We start from the raw sequence: 12,560 nt of genomic DNA, 5'->3' as shown, positions 1-12,560 counted from the left end.
CATAAAAATGTTTAGGTAATGTTTGGATGGTTTGGGGACCGTGCATACATTAGTGATAGGTCAATTAATATCTGAACAGTTCAAAGAGGCAATTATTTTAATTTATAAATCACTTCAGAGGTAGGGAACTGCCATCCCTTCATGTGGTTTTTACAAATAAGAGTGCTCATTGTTACGTGTGTTTGTGTGCGTGTGCGTTTCTACCCGTGTCATTCTATCTGGCCTGAATTTTCCGACCAGATCGCATACCTCGGTGATTATGTATTTGTCTCTAGAGCACTGCCAGATACATAAAGCATTGTATCTGCAATTTGACCCCTGGCTGAGACCACCCTATTTTTCGAGTTTTCACTATGCTGGAAGGTACCACCATGCACGGTGTTGCTTCCAGAAACGGACTTCTTACATTACACTCTAAATGGCAGAGTCTGGGAGCTAAGACTCCCCAGAGGGTTATAATGCCTCTTGGTAATCACTCAAAGAGGGGAGAGAGCCCAAGTGATTTCTGGGCACAGGGGGTTTATTAGACACTTTAACAGTCGGTGAAAAGTCCTCCAGTGGCAACTTAGAGCTTTCCTTTAAAACCATGTCATAAGCATCCCTTTGTTTTATTTATTTTATTTTATTTTATTTTATTTTATTTTATCTCATTTTCTTTCCTTTTCTTTTCTTTTATCTTATTTCATCTTATTTTATCTTATTTTGTTTGGCTGGTCTCAGTTTGGTTGGTTTTATTTATTTTGTTAAAGATTTAATTTTGAAGTAATCTCTACACCCAACGTGGGGCTCGAACCCACAACCCTGAGTTCAAGAGCCGCATTCTCCTCTGACTAGGCCAGCCAGGTGCCCCTATCTTATTTATTTTTAATTACTGGGTAACAACAAAGTACCACGCACTATGCAAGACAAAAATAATCCGGTGGTGAAGGCAAACTAGGAAGCTGGAAGTTATAGTACAGTGTGATTAGTGCGATCATGGAAGACGTATAAGTGATGAAGCAAGACTGAAGAAAATATGTTGGTTGGGGAAGCTTCCAGAAGGGAGTGAGCTCTGCTTCCGAGCTGAAAGGTGAATAGGTGTTAGTTTGGTGAGATTTCAATTAAGACTCATAAAGATCCAGGCAATCATAAAGTCACTGATAGCCTTTGCCATTACATATGCCCCTTCCCTTTTCATTGAAGTTTCTTCTATTGCAAATAAATACAAAGACCATTATATAGTCTCTATTTATGCCCTTGGCGTCATTAATTAAAACATCACAAGTATTACTGAGCATCTGCTTCATGCCTGGCACTATTCTAGATGCTAAGGTACCACCTGCAGACCACAGACCATTCCTACTTTCAGGGAGTTTCATTTTTGTGATGGAGACAGACGGCAGCAGGAAATCAAAGCAGAGGTATTCCCACAGCCTCGATGCTGCGAAGACGAGAAATGACAGGGTCATGTGAAAGGCTGTGCCCTGGGACAGAGGAAGAGGTCTCTGAGAAGGTGACATTTCAGCTGAAACTGAAACCAATGGGAGCCATCCCTGAGACCGGTGGAGAATGTAGTCCAGTCCGGGGAACGGCACAGGCCTTGGGGCGGGATGATCATGACCTTGTGGGGAAGCCGAGATCAGCGAAGGCACATCATGGAAGACCTTGTGGGCCATGCTAAGATGTCTGGATACCTTTCAGCTTGGATCTTGCAGTCAGTCCTTTTTAGGATTGGACAATATTAAATGCGTTCCACTGGCTGGAATGAGTGATCTTTCTTTGCACTGTGGCACATCCCAATATTCAGCAATGAAACGTTTTGTTAGATTTCCACTTTCTACCTTGACGTGATATACCTTTTGGCGCAATGCACTTCACGGGGAGAGAACAGACCAGGTGGCCTGAGTAACAACCTTTAATTAGAGCCATGTCCATTTGGGCCCAAAGACCAGGCTGCTGGGCGCTGACCAGTTGTTCAGGCCTTTTCTTGAAGGAAGAGCAAAACGATTCTCCTCCACGGTAATCCCAGCTCTCCACAGGGGCAACGTTTCCAGTCCGAGTGGGATTTCTATCTGTGCTGGCCTGCTGCCTCATCAATAATTAATTCCCTTCCTTAATCACAGGAAATGTTTGGGAAACTGAAGTGAGGAGGAGAGGGTCATCAGCAGGGATGTGTGTGTTCCAAGGGCTCCCTGGTGCATTTGCTGGTTCCCCTCCTGCCTCAGCCCGGAACGACGGTAAGAGTGCACGTTTACAAGCAGGTGCACATGGGTGCCCACGTCAGGTCCGCTCCCTGCTGGTTGTATGGCCTCAGTTCCCCGAGTCTGTCAAATGGAGCTAACGCTTGGCTCATATGGCTGTGATGACCGAAACCTCAGGAAACTCTCCTACTCTCTGTAGATTTTCTCACGTTTACACAGCAGCTTTACTTCTCTGGATTCTACTTTTTTAGCAGACGCTCAGGCTTTAAAGCCTGCAAACCAAGCATTCATAGTTCCTCTGTGGCCATTGTCTTCAACTGGAAATGAGAACAGAAAATTATTAACTTGGCTTCATTTTATCATCACCAAAGAGTGGCAGTTAATCAAGGTGCTGCTTATAAAGAAAACCTTGAGATCCTCTTTCTGATGAAAGCCTTACCTACAGGCCACTGTTTGTTATTGAAATCGTATCAGTGCCTTGTAAAAGTCAGAAATAGAAAACAAGATGAGGGCTGGAGCAGGAGAAGCTTGAGAGGGAGAATTCTTAGGGAAGTGAACTTATATTTGGCTCACCTGTAACAAGTTACATCCTATTGTTAGGAAAACATGATCATGGTATTACAAAACGTTTACGGATGTACCGTTAAACATTTTTCTTTTGGTGTTCTAATGGCATTATCTCATTGCATTCAAACAAAGAATGTTTGCTATTACGGCAGGTGAGTTAATAGCGTTTTAATAGCGTTCTGCTTGGAACTGCATTTGTTTTGAAACTTTTCAAATGGTTATTTTGAGAGGGGAGGGTACCCTTCAGAATCATACATCCCATCTCTTCCTTCTGAAGTTTGTTTTGCAGCAGTTCATCTCAGTACGCAGAGGCAGTGGCAGGCCATGTGACGTTGAAAGAAATCTAGATAGGGACTTGCTTTGTGATGAACTGCTAACACTTCACACGGGTGGAAGTGTAGTGGCAGAGGTGACATCTTAGGTTCTGGAATTAGACAAGCTAAGGTTCAAGTCCAGCTCCATCCCTTACTGCTGTGTGACCGCATGGCAGATTATACTTTATGCCAGCCTCAGTTTACCTGCCTGTAAAATGGAGGTAACACAGTAGTGTTTACCATAAAAGTTGTAATTAGATTTAAATATCATAAGCCTCATAACAACACTTAAAATGGTACCTGCTACATAGTAAGAGTTCAGAAAAAAAATCATTATTGTCAACACCAATTAACTGTGTTACTTTTAGCAGGTGCTTTACCGCCCAGGCTTTCAATTCCTTACTTCCTAATTAGGAGATTTGGACTAGAATCGATGTTTCTCCCAGTTAATCATTCTTACACAGCCCTCAAAATTTTTGCTGTTTAAGGGGGGAAAATATCCCTGCAGTACAGCCCTGGAAAGAATAAAACCAAATGCGCAGATATTCAGTATATCTGTGTAAATCTACAAGTTTAAAATAAATCTGTCATTTAATGTAGATGTGTTACCCCAACATGTTATTGTGAAAATCCTGTCACTTGAGGTTCGACCCATTCACAGGTATGTCTGGACGCCATAGCTATACCAAATGGATTACCAATACCTTGCATGCCTTCGACTTGTCCAGAGCTATAATAGTTATCTTTTTGTTTCAAATATACATTAATATAGACACATGTGAAACGAGTAGGTACACTGTAGCAGCTGAGAGCAGACCCTGGAGCCAGATAGCCCGGGTTCAAATCCCAGCTCTGCCACTTGCTAGCTTTGTGTTGACGGGCAAGCCATTTAACGTACCTGTGCCTCAGTTTCCTCATCCGTAAAATCGAGATAATGTGAATCCATTTAAGCGTGTTACTGTGAGTTATTAAATGTACAGCACTTAGAACAATGCCTGCCCTACCAGCATCTCATCAGTGAGCTGTGCCTACCAACATGTGCGAATACATCACACTTCAACAAGCACTGTCTAGGATCATCTCTATGTTCCTTTTTGGCTCTGAAGCCTTTAAGGAGTTGAGAAGGAGATCCGGCTCCTAATACTCTATTCTTAAAGTAGACGCTTAATATCGGTGGCTCAGATTTTTCCCCTCTACAACTATTTCCCTACCACCTCTCTCTAGGTACTCCCTGCATGTGGCAAGGTCGAGAACGGATAATGAGTCTGTATGTGAATAGCTTTGACTCCCCCCAAAACTCGACAGTAGAAGATCCTATTATTAATTGGCCGCCTATGACTCTTTAGCCGGAGCAGAGGATCGATGTGAGAACCAAATGTTGATTGGTGAGTCTCTACTGCCCAAGCAAAACCACAGGGGAAAAGAAAGCCATTTCTCTAGCTACAGCTTTCCTGCCAGCAACATTGAAGAAAATGAGACATAACGTGAATTCCATATGTCCAAATATATTACTATTCCATTCGGTCATAAAAAATAAGTCTCTCCGGCCTACCATATCTGAAACCCAAATTGTTTGTATTTCAGACTCAAATCCTTCCTCTAAATCTTCACACACCTGCATCATGTTGACATGCGAAGTAAGCATGATTCATTGAAAAGTGTGAGATTTCCGTCCAAAAAGAAGCTGCATGAGGATAAGGGAGTCTATGTGCCCAGAGATAGGAAATAAAATATACAGATGGTGGTAGTGTGGCAAATAGATTGTAGCTTCATATGTATTGGCAGAAATTCAAAGGGACAAATCAAGCACTTGAACTACTCAAGTAGAATTACTTTGTGTTTAGTTATTATGTCTCCGATGAGAAAGTTTTTGTAAATCACAATGAACTGGTGATTACGCTCTTAGATACACTACAGCACGTTTTAATAGCCCACAGAGCCCCTGTACCTTTCTGCTTGAATGTGGTCACGTTTCATGTTGGGTAATAGACAAGTTCTTGTGTCAAGCTATACACATGTGGACAGACCTAAACAAGGGCGGCAACAAGGGTTGGTACCGAGTGAAGCCAAGGGCAGGGGAAATTGTTGAACCCAACGTTGGTTTTGTTTGGTTTGAAAAGAGATCATCCAAAGTCAAGAGAACATGTATGGTTTGGTTTGCTTTCACTTCATCTGTTACCTTTCATCTGTTCACTTCATCTGTTACTTGGAAGGAACAGTAATTCCCTCATCAGAGAGGATCGAATTCTCCAGAATCCATTTGTAGGTTTTCGAGAGTGAATTTACCATGGCTGTGATTATACTCTACCCATTCCTACTAAGATTTGATAACGTTTTTTAGATAGGAAGATATAATGAGTATTATATGTTACTAAATTAAAACTCATTCAATAAATTTGGCATCATATTGGGTTATAGCTAGTATTTAAGGTGTGTAATATCCTCCTCCAGTAACTTTTTTTGTAAACCCAATCCATTTTATACACTAGGTCAGAATATTAATTAGGATGAGATTATCTTTGTCTCACTGCACCATTTTTCCACCAATGTCCTTTCAGAGATTATTTTTAAGTTTTTTTATTTATTTTGAGACAGCGAGAGAGAGAGAGAGAGAGAGAGAGAGAGAGAGAGCAAGCATGAGTGGGGGAGGGACAGAAAGAGAGAATCCCAAACACTGTCAGCACAGAGCCCGACACAGGGCTCGAACTCACGAACCACAAGAACATGACCTGAGCTGAAACCTAGAGTCCGCTGCTTAACTGACTGAGCCACACAGATGCCCCTCAGAGATGAGCTTCCTTGCTTTTCTCACCCTGCAAGGCCGTAAAGGGTTCTCTACAGGAACTGGGTTCCTGACGAGTTTTGGTTCTTCAGAGCTGCCCACACCACCCTTCTAATAAAATTCCCATTTTGTTTATATTAGGCAAAGCCTATTTCTGGCTCTTGCACCTAAGCAAGCCCATCTAGTATAAGATACTAAACAAAATGTCACATATATACACACTAAATATATAATATTTATCTTATTTATTGAGAATTTACCACCCTTGGCTCTATTCTACTCCAATTAACATGTAATAACCCATTTATGCTTACAACTTTATTAAGATACTCTTCCCTGCCCGCCCCGCCCCCCCCCCCCCCCACCATTTTTCAATGTGCTTATCTCTTTCCAACATTCCTTATAATTTTCTTACTAGGTTTATTGTTTTTGTGTCCTTCCCCCACTGGAATGTAAGCTCAGTGATATTTCTCAAGTGCCCAGGACAGTCTCTGACACATGGCAGGGGCTCAATAAATATGTGTTTAATTAATTGACTAGTTAATTGATGAGCTACATGATATTATTTGGTTTACTACAAATATTCCTGTAAATCCACAACCTTCTTCTACCTACCTTGCAGGACCTGCTTAGGTAAAATGTTTGCTCTCCTTTCTAAAGCTTTTTAAGTATGGGCTAGATTTTCACATCTGTGCTCTTGCCCAGCAACAGGGGACTAGATCAAATGACCTCCTGAGAGCTGTCTGGCCCTTGACATTCTAATTCAATTCCACTTAAATGTCCTAAAAGTAATTTGTAGAGAAATTCTTTTCCTCCTCCTCTCCCCAATTGGTGTGCACATTTATCTAATTATTTCCTTGGTAGATTGACCTAGCTTTGAAGGAGTACCGTGTCAGCTCTCATGCATTTTCCCTAAGCACTCACTTTATAAAACTAAGAGACTAAAGACTCAGCTCTCTAGGGAATTAAATTGCATTCAAATAAGATTAAGGATTTTTGAGTCACAAAAGCAAGGACAATCAGAGGCTAACTATGAAGAGGCAATTGTTCAGCAAACTAATCCAGACATGTAATTCACAAAGGGACTCTCACAATTGGTCAGGGGGGAAAAAAATTGCCTGTGAAGGAATGGGTGGGCTGGACGGAGTGAGGGGAGCCTTCTTCCTTCCAGAGTTTAAAACCCTGTCCCTCACTGCTTAGAGGGTGACTATGTTTATTTTCTAAATTTAGTCGATTGTGGCCCAATACCCTTCCACCGAACTGGATTAGTTTAGAGCCTTAGAGAGAGCCTTGGATTCGATCTTGAGAGCCGGGCAGTTTCTCTAAAGAAGCAACAGATTGGTGAAGTGGTGTTGGGGTGAAGTGACATCTATTGATGTTGATCTAAGAAGGTTCATTTGTCACCCCTCTTAACCTCTTGTAGGCCATGGACTTCCTCTCAGAATAATGTTTTTAAATGTGTAAAAGAAAGAGCATAAAATTTCAAGGCAAAGTAATTACATTGAATTCCATTTATCCATTTTTCCCCAAGACAGATCAGTAGTATAGATGTTTGTGAATACATTAAATATCAAGGGCTAGCAGTAGGTCTGAAAATGTATGTCATTTTAAAGCGGTGATCAGGTTTTTGGGTGTTTTTCTTTTTTTTTTTTTTTTTTAATTTTTTTTTCAACGTTTATTTATTTTGGGGACAGAGAGAGACAGAGCATGAACGGGGGAGGGGCAGAGAGAGAGGGAGACACAGAATCGGAAACAGGCTCCAGGCTCTGAGCCATCAGCCCAGAGCCCGACGCGGGGCTCGAACTCCCGGACCGCGAGATCGTGACCTGGCTGAAGTCGGACGCTTAACCGACTGCGCCACCCAGGCGCCCCTGGGTGTTTTTCTTAATGTTTATTTTTGAGAGAGAGAGAGAGAGTGAGCGAGCAAGTATGGGAGAGGCAGAGAGTCCAAAGGGGACAGAGGATCCAAAGCAGTCTCTGTGCTGTCTGCACAGAGCCCGACTTGGGAATCAAACTCATGAACCATGAGATCATGACCGGGGCTGAAGTCGGATGCTTAACCGACTAGCCCCCCCCCCGACCCCAGGCATCCCTAAAGCGGTGACAAGTTTAAGTGATAGTTTGAAGTATTGCAACCTCTGTACTGTGAAGTGAAAACATCTACAATTTATGTACAGTACTGTGGTGTGTTGCCTATATTTATAATCAAAGAAAATGCTAAATTTCAGTTAGATGTTAATAAAAAATAACGGTATCATCTTATGCAGGCTGCAGCTTCTAGACCAGGATGAGCACTTTGGGCAAGGACACTGACCAGGCCGTGCAGCCTCCCCACTAAACACTACACCCGACTTCACCATGAGATGCCTATGGTTGCTGACATGTGTTTAAACTACTACTCCACTAAGAAAATGTTCCCATTGACCAGGGCCCACAGTGAGAAAGCTTGAAAAATTGGAAAAAAAAATATCAGTGCCTTGTGCTTAATGGAATGGCCTCTCTAGGCTGGTGAGCAAAGAGTCCGAGGTTGCCATTATAGAGTAAGAAGACCTCTGACAGGAGGGCGACCAACTTGTCCTGGTTTGCCCAGGACCATCCCAGTTTTTAAATGAGAAGCTCCCCATTCGTGGAACCCCTCAGTCCCCGGTAAACCTGGATGGTTGATGGGTACTCTGGAGTCAGAAACCACAGGGTGATCTGGGCCCAGTCTGTCTCCCCGAGTCTCAGCATCTTAGTCTCCAAATGGGAATAAAAATGCCCTTCTCACAAGGTTGGACTAAGGGTTAACTGTGATTCTGTATATTAAAGGCCTAGGACAGTGTCTGTCACATTGTAAGCACTGGAGACACAGTGATTATCACCATCATCACTGCTGTTATTATAACATTAACTCCCTTCCTTCTACCTTCTGCCATCCTCCAGGAAGAGCCATGCCTTTTTCTCAAGCACTCAAGGAAAATGATTTTTTAAACTTTCATAAACTACATATAAAAAATTCACAAATCGGTAGAAAAATTCTTTAGCCTCTCTAAGTTGTACATAGTCTTCTAGGCTCCTCTTGAAGTTTTCATGAAGAATTTGCTAACATCACATGCATGATGAAATAATGTATGGGCTGAACCCGATGAAACTGACAGTTTTGTAGATCAAAAACCGTTGAATGCTTGATAATGTCATAGAGTTCAATGTGAGTGTATACTGAGTACAGGGCGTGGCATATGAGAGGCTGTCGTTTTATAAATAGATGTCATCCTTTCTTCCTTAATGATTCTGATATTAAAAGCCCTCTCCTTGGGGTGCCTGGGTTGCTCAGTCAGTTAAGCATCCAACCCTTGATTTGGGCTCAGGTCATGATCTCAAGGTTCATGAGTTTGAGCCCCACGTCGGGGTCTGTACTGACAGCTTGGAGCCTGCTTGGGGTTCCCTCTCTCTGCCCCCTCACCTCACCTGTGCTCTCTCTCTCAAAATAAATATATAAACATTAAAAAAAACATTTTAATAAAAGACATCTCCTTAATTCATTCTTCTGTTATCATCCCAGGTTTCCTATTAGATTTCAGACTTCATGTCTTTATATCCTTTACCATCAAGATAATGTGCTAAACACTCAAGGAAAATGATTTTTTAAACTTTCATAAACTGCATGTAAAAAAAATTCACAAATCAGAAGAAAAATTCTTTAGTTTTGGAACTGAATATTTGCTCCAGATACACTTGCCATTATGTATACCTCTTTTCTTGGCCAAGACTAATGTATTACCTTGTATTATTTTTTACCTTATATCTTGGGCCTAATCTTGACCATGTGATATTCCCCCCTATCTTTCACAATACCCAGTGTTCCAAAGAAACACGTTAATTATGGACAGTTGATAAGGGAACTTTAAATGTCATAGAAACTAACTAAGAAATTTACATCACTAAGGTTTGGGGCTCAATGGAACATCATTAAAGAGAAAGCCCCCGACTAAATCTCTGGGGTAGAGCTGTCCAGTGTGGTAACCAGAGCCTCACGAGTTCATTGAGCACCTGAAATGTGGTTAGGCCAGATTTAGATATGTTGCCAATATAAAATATACCCTGGATTTCAAAGACATAGTAGTAAATCAAGGATGTGAAATGTATTCTTAATAAGTTCACAGTGTTTGTATGTTGAAAAGATAATTTGGACATATTGAGTTAAATCAAAATGGTAAGATTAATCTCACCTGTTCCTTTTGATTTCTTTAAAAAAATTTAATGCTTATTTATGTTAGAGAGAGAGAGACAGAGCACAAATGGGGGAGGGGCAGAGAGAGAGGGAGACACAGAATCGGAAGCAGACTCCAGCCTCCGAGCTGTCAGCACAGAGCCCAACCCAGGGCTTGAACTCACGACCTGTGAGATCGCAACCTGAGCTGAAGTCAGAAGCTTAACTGACTGAGCCACCCAGGCGCCCCCCTCTTGATTTCTTTTAATGTGGCTACTAAAATATTTAAAAATTCATGTGTGAGACAACCCAGATGTCCATCAATAGATGAATGGATAAACAAAATGTGGTAAATACGTAAAATGGAATACCATTCAGTCTTAAAAAGGAATGCAATTCTGATACATGCTACATGGAGGAGGCTTGAAAACATTATGCCAAGTAAAATAAGTCAGACACAAATAGGCAAATATTGTATGATTCTACTTTTATGAGGTACCTAGAAGAGACAAATTCATAGAGAGAGAAAGTAGAATATAGGCAGCCAGGGGCTGGGGGGGGGGGGGGATGGAAGGATGGAGAGTTAGAGTTTAATGAGTACAGAGTTTGGGATGATGAGAAATTTCTGGAAATGGTTAGTGATGGTAGCCCAACACGGTAAATGCCACTGAATTACACACTTAAAAATAGTTACAATGGTAAATTTTATGGTATGTGTATTTTACCACAATTCAAAGAAAATTCAGCTGTGGCTCTCATATGTGGCTCACATTATATTTCTTTTGGACAGAGCTTCTCTCAAGAAGTTTAATATAGGGCCAGGCACAAATGCCCTTCTATCTATACTACTGATGCTATTTCAGAGTTCAGCTTTTGGAAGTCAGAAGAAGCTAGGGTTCGCCTTCTGGCTCAGCCCCTGACTGGCTAAGGAATAATCCTAGAAGCTGTTACGCCTCAGTTTCCTCATCTACAAAATGGGGATTATAAAATGCACCACCTAGGAGTGTTGTAAGTCTAAAAGGGAACATACATACTACACGGTGAGGAGTATAAGCACAAGAGGTGACCCTGAATAAATGGTACTCATTCCACTCTAGATGGAAGCAGAGTCTTCCAATGTTAACAGTACCTAACTATTTTGCTAATGCCTGAGGAATAACCTGAAAGGCTCAAGAGCATTCTACTTACCAGGGTGAAAGCCTGGTCAGTAAATGTCATCCCCATTCTGGAGACCACGGGAAAAGAGCTAAGTCCAACTCTACAGAAATAGCATTCATTTAAAATTTTTTTAATGTTTTTTTTTTTTTGAGAAAGAGAGAGCGAGCATGAGTTGGGGAGGGGCAGAAAGCGAGGGAGACACCGAATCTGAAGGAGGCTCCAGGCTCTGAGCTGTCGGCACAGAGCCCTGTGTGGGAATTGAACCCACGAATGGTGAGATCATGACCTGAGCTGAAGTCAGACGCTTAACCCATGCCCCAGAAATAGCATTCATTTTAGAACCTCCCTTCTTCTGTTGTTCCCGGTACGTCACCCCATGATGTGATACATGCCTTCCGAAAAAAATCTGTTGAGCACAAGTGTGTACTGAAAATAACCAAGATTGTAGAGCACGGAAGACTAGGGGCAAAGGACTCAAAACCTGCCCACTTTACAACCAAAGGACTAACAAAACCAACAGGTCCATGGGGAAAGAAGTGGGCCAGCTGAGGTGGGTGACTCGTCACGGCTAGAGGTTACTACAGCGGATCTTAAAAGGACACAGTCACACACACACACACACACAAAGTGTAAATGATGGCAGTGCCTTAGCTGGAGCAGGGCTGGCAGGTACTGGGACAATGTGGGTGGAAGTGGAGTTCTGAATCGCGGGAAGCCTTTCAAGTGGGCACGGGAGAAAGGGCCACCATAAGCAGAGAGAGCTGAGCCAGGCTGAGGGTGCTCATCCCTTGAGAAGGACCCACAGGGGTGGGGCCTTATGCTGGAATATCCTCTAAAAACCCCTGAAAGGTCTGCTACCAATGTAGCAGGTCAAGTTGAGGACGTCTCCCTTTCTTGCTGTAGCTTTTAACCGGACTCCTGCTAACCCTGTTCCCCTTGGCTACGGAAAAAGAAAATCACATAAAAACCTTATGCCTTCCGCAGTCCCCTCTTACAATAACAAATGACCCAATTCCCACTACAGAGCCATACACGTTTTCTTTGTGCCAGGGGCAGGACCACATACATTATCCTATTTAATATTCACCCTGTCTCCACACATCTGGTGTTATTATGCCAATTTTAAAGTTATTACCTTGCTGAAAGGTCTCACAGCAAGTAAGTAGCATAGCATTCACATTAAGTCTGCTTATCTCACATCGTATGCTCTTACCCACTGTACTGTACTTCCTGGTCCTTTGAGCCTGCCTGTCATTTAGCTTATTTGCAAATGTGACCAAATCCTTGAGCAGAATTTAGGTTCGGCTTTGCCTGAGCTCACCCCTCAACAAACTACCGCTGCCCGTTCTGAACCCACTCCATCTAACATT

At 42.2% G+C, this 12,560-nt stretch overlaps 1 protein-coding gene and 1 long non-coding RNA gene across 29 annotated transcripts in view; one reads left to right on the top strand and one right to left on the bottom strand.

Moving 5' to 3' along the window:
* Positions 1-12,560, bottom strand: part of LOC102899165 — a 337,155-nt gene that overhangs the window by 178,105 nt on the left and 146,490 nt on the right. For 3 of the 19 annotated variants that reach the window (XR_006593851.1, XR_006593845.1, XR_006593852.1), the window contains exon 3: positions 1,674-2,497. The exons of 9 other annotated variants lie outside the window; for them this stretch is intronic. The gene's annotated coding sequence lies outside the window, so the exon portion shown is untranslated. Of the gene's footprint in view, positions 1-1,333; positions 2,498-12,560 lie in introns of all 19 variants that reach the window. 7 more of the 19 variants (XR_006593842.1, XR_006593843.1, XR_006593847.1 and 4 more) reach the window with 3 other exon arrangements.
* The window catches only part of LOC111559434, a 464,969-nt gene that overhangs the window by 314,338 nt on the left and 138,071 nt on the right, over positions 1-12,560 (top strand). For all 10 annotated transcript variants that reach the window (XR_006593861.1, XR_006593869.1, XR_006593870.1 and 7 more), the window contains one exon: positions 4,286-4,446. This is a non-coding gene — a long non-coding RNA (uncharacterized LOC111559434). The remainder of the gene's footprint in view (positions 1-4,285; positions 4,447-12,560) is intronic.

The sequence above is a fragment of the Felis catus genome, chromosome A2 (assembly GCF_018350175.1).
Source record: "Felis catus isolate Fca126 chromosome A2, F.catus_Fca126_mat1.0, whole genome shotgun sequence".
Classification (NCBI taxonomy): Eukaryota; Metazoa; Chordata; class Mammalia; order Carnivora; family Felidae; genus Felis; species Felis catus.
This window is presented reverse-complemented; position numbering and strand designations above follow the sequence as displayed.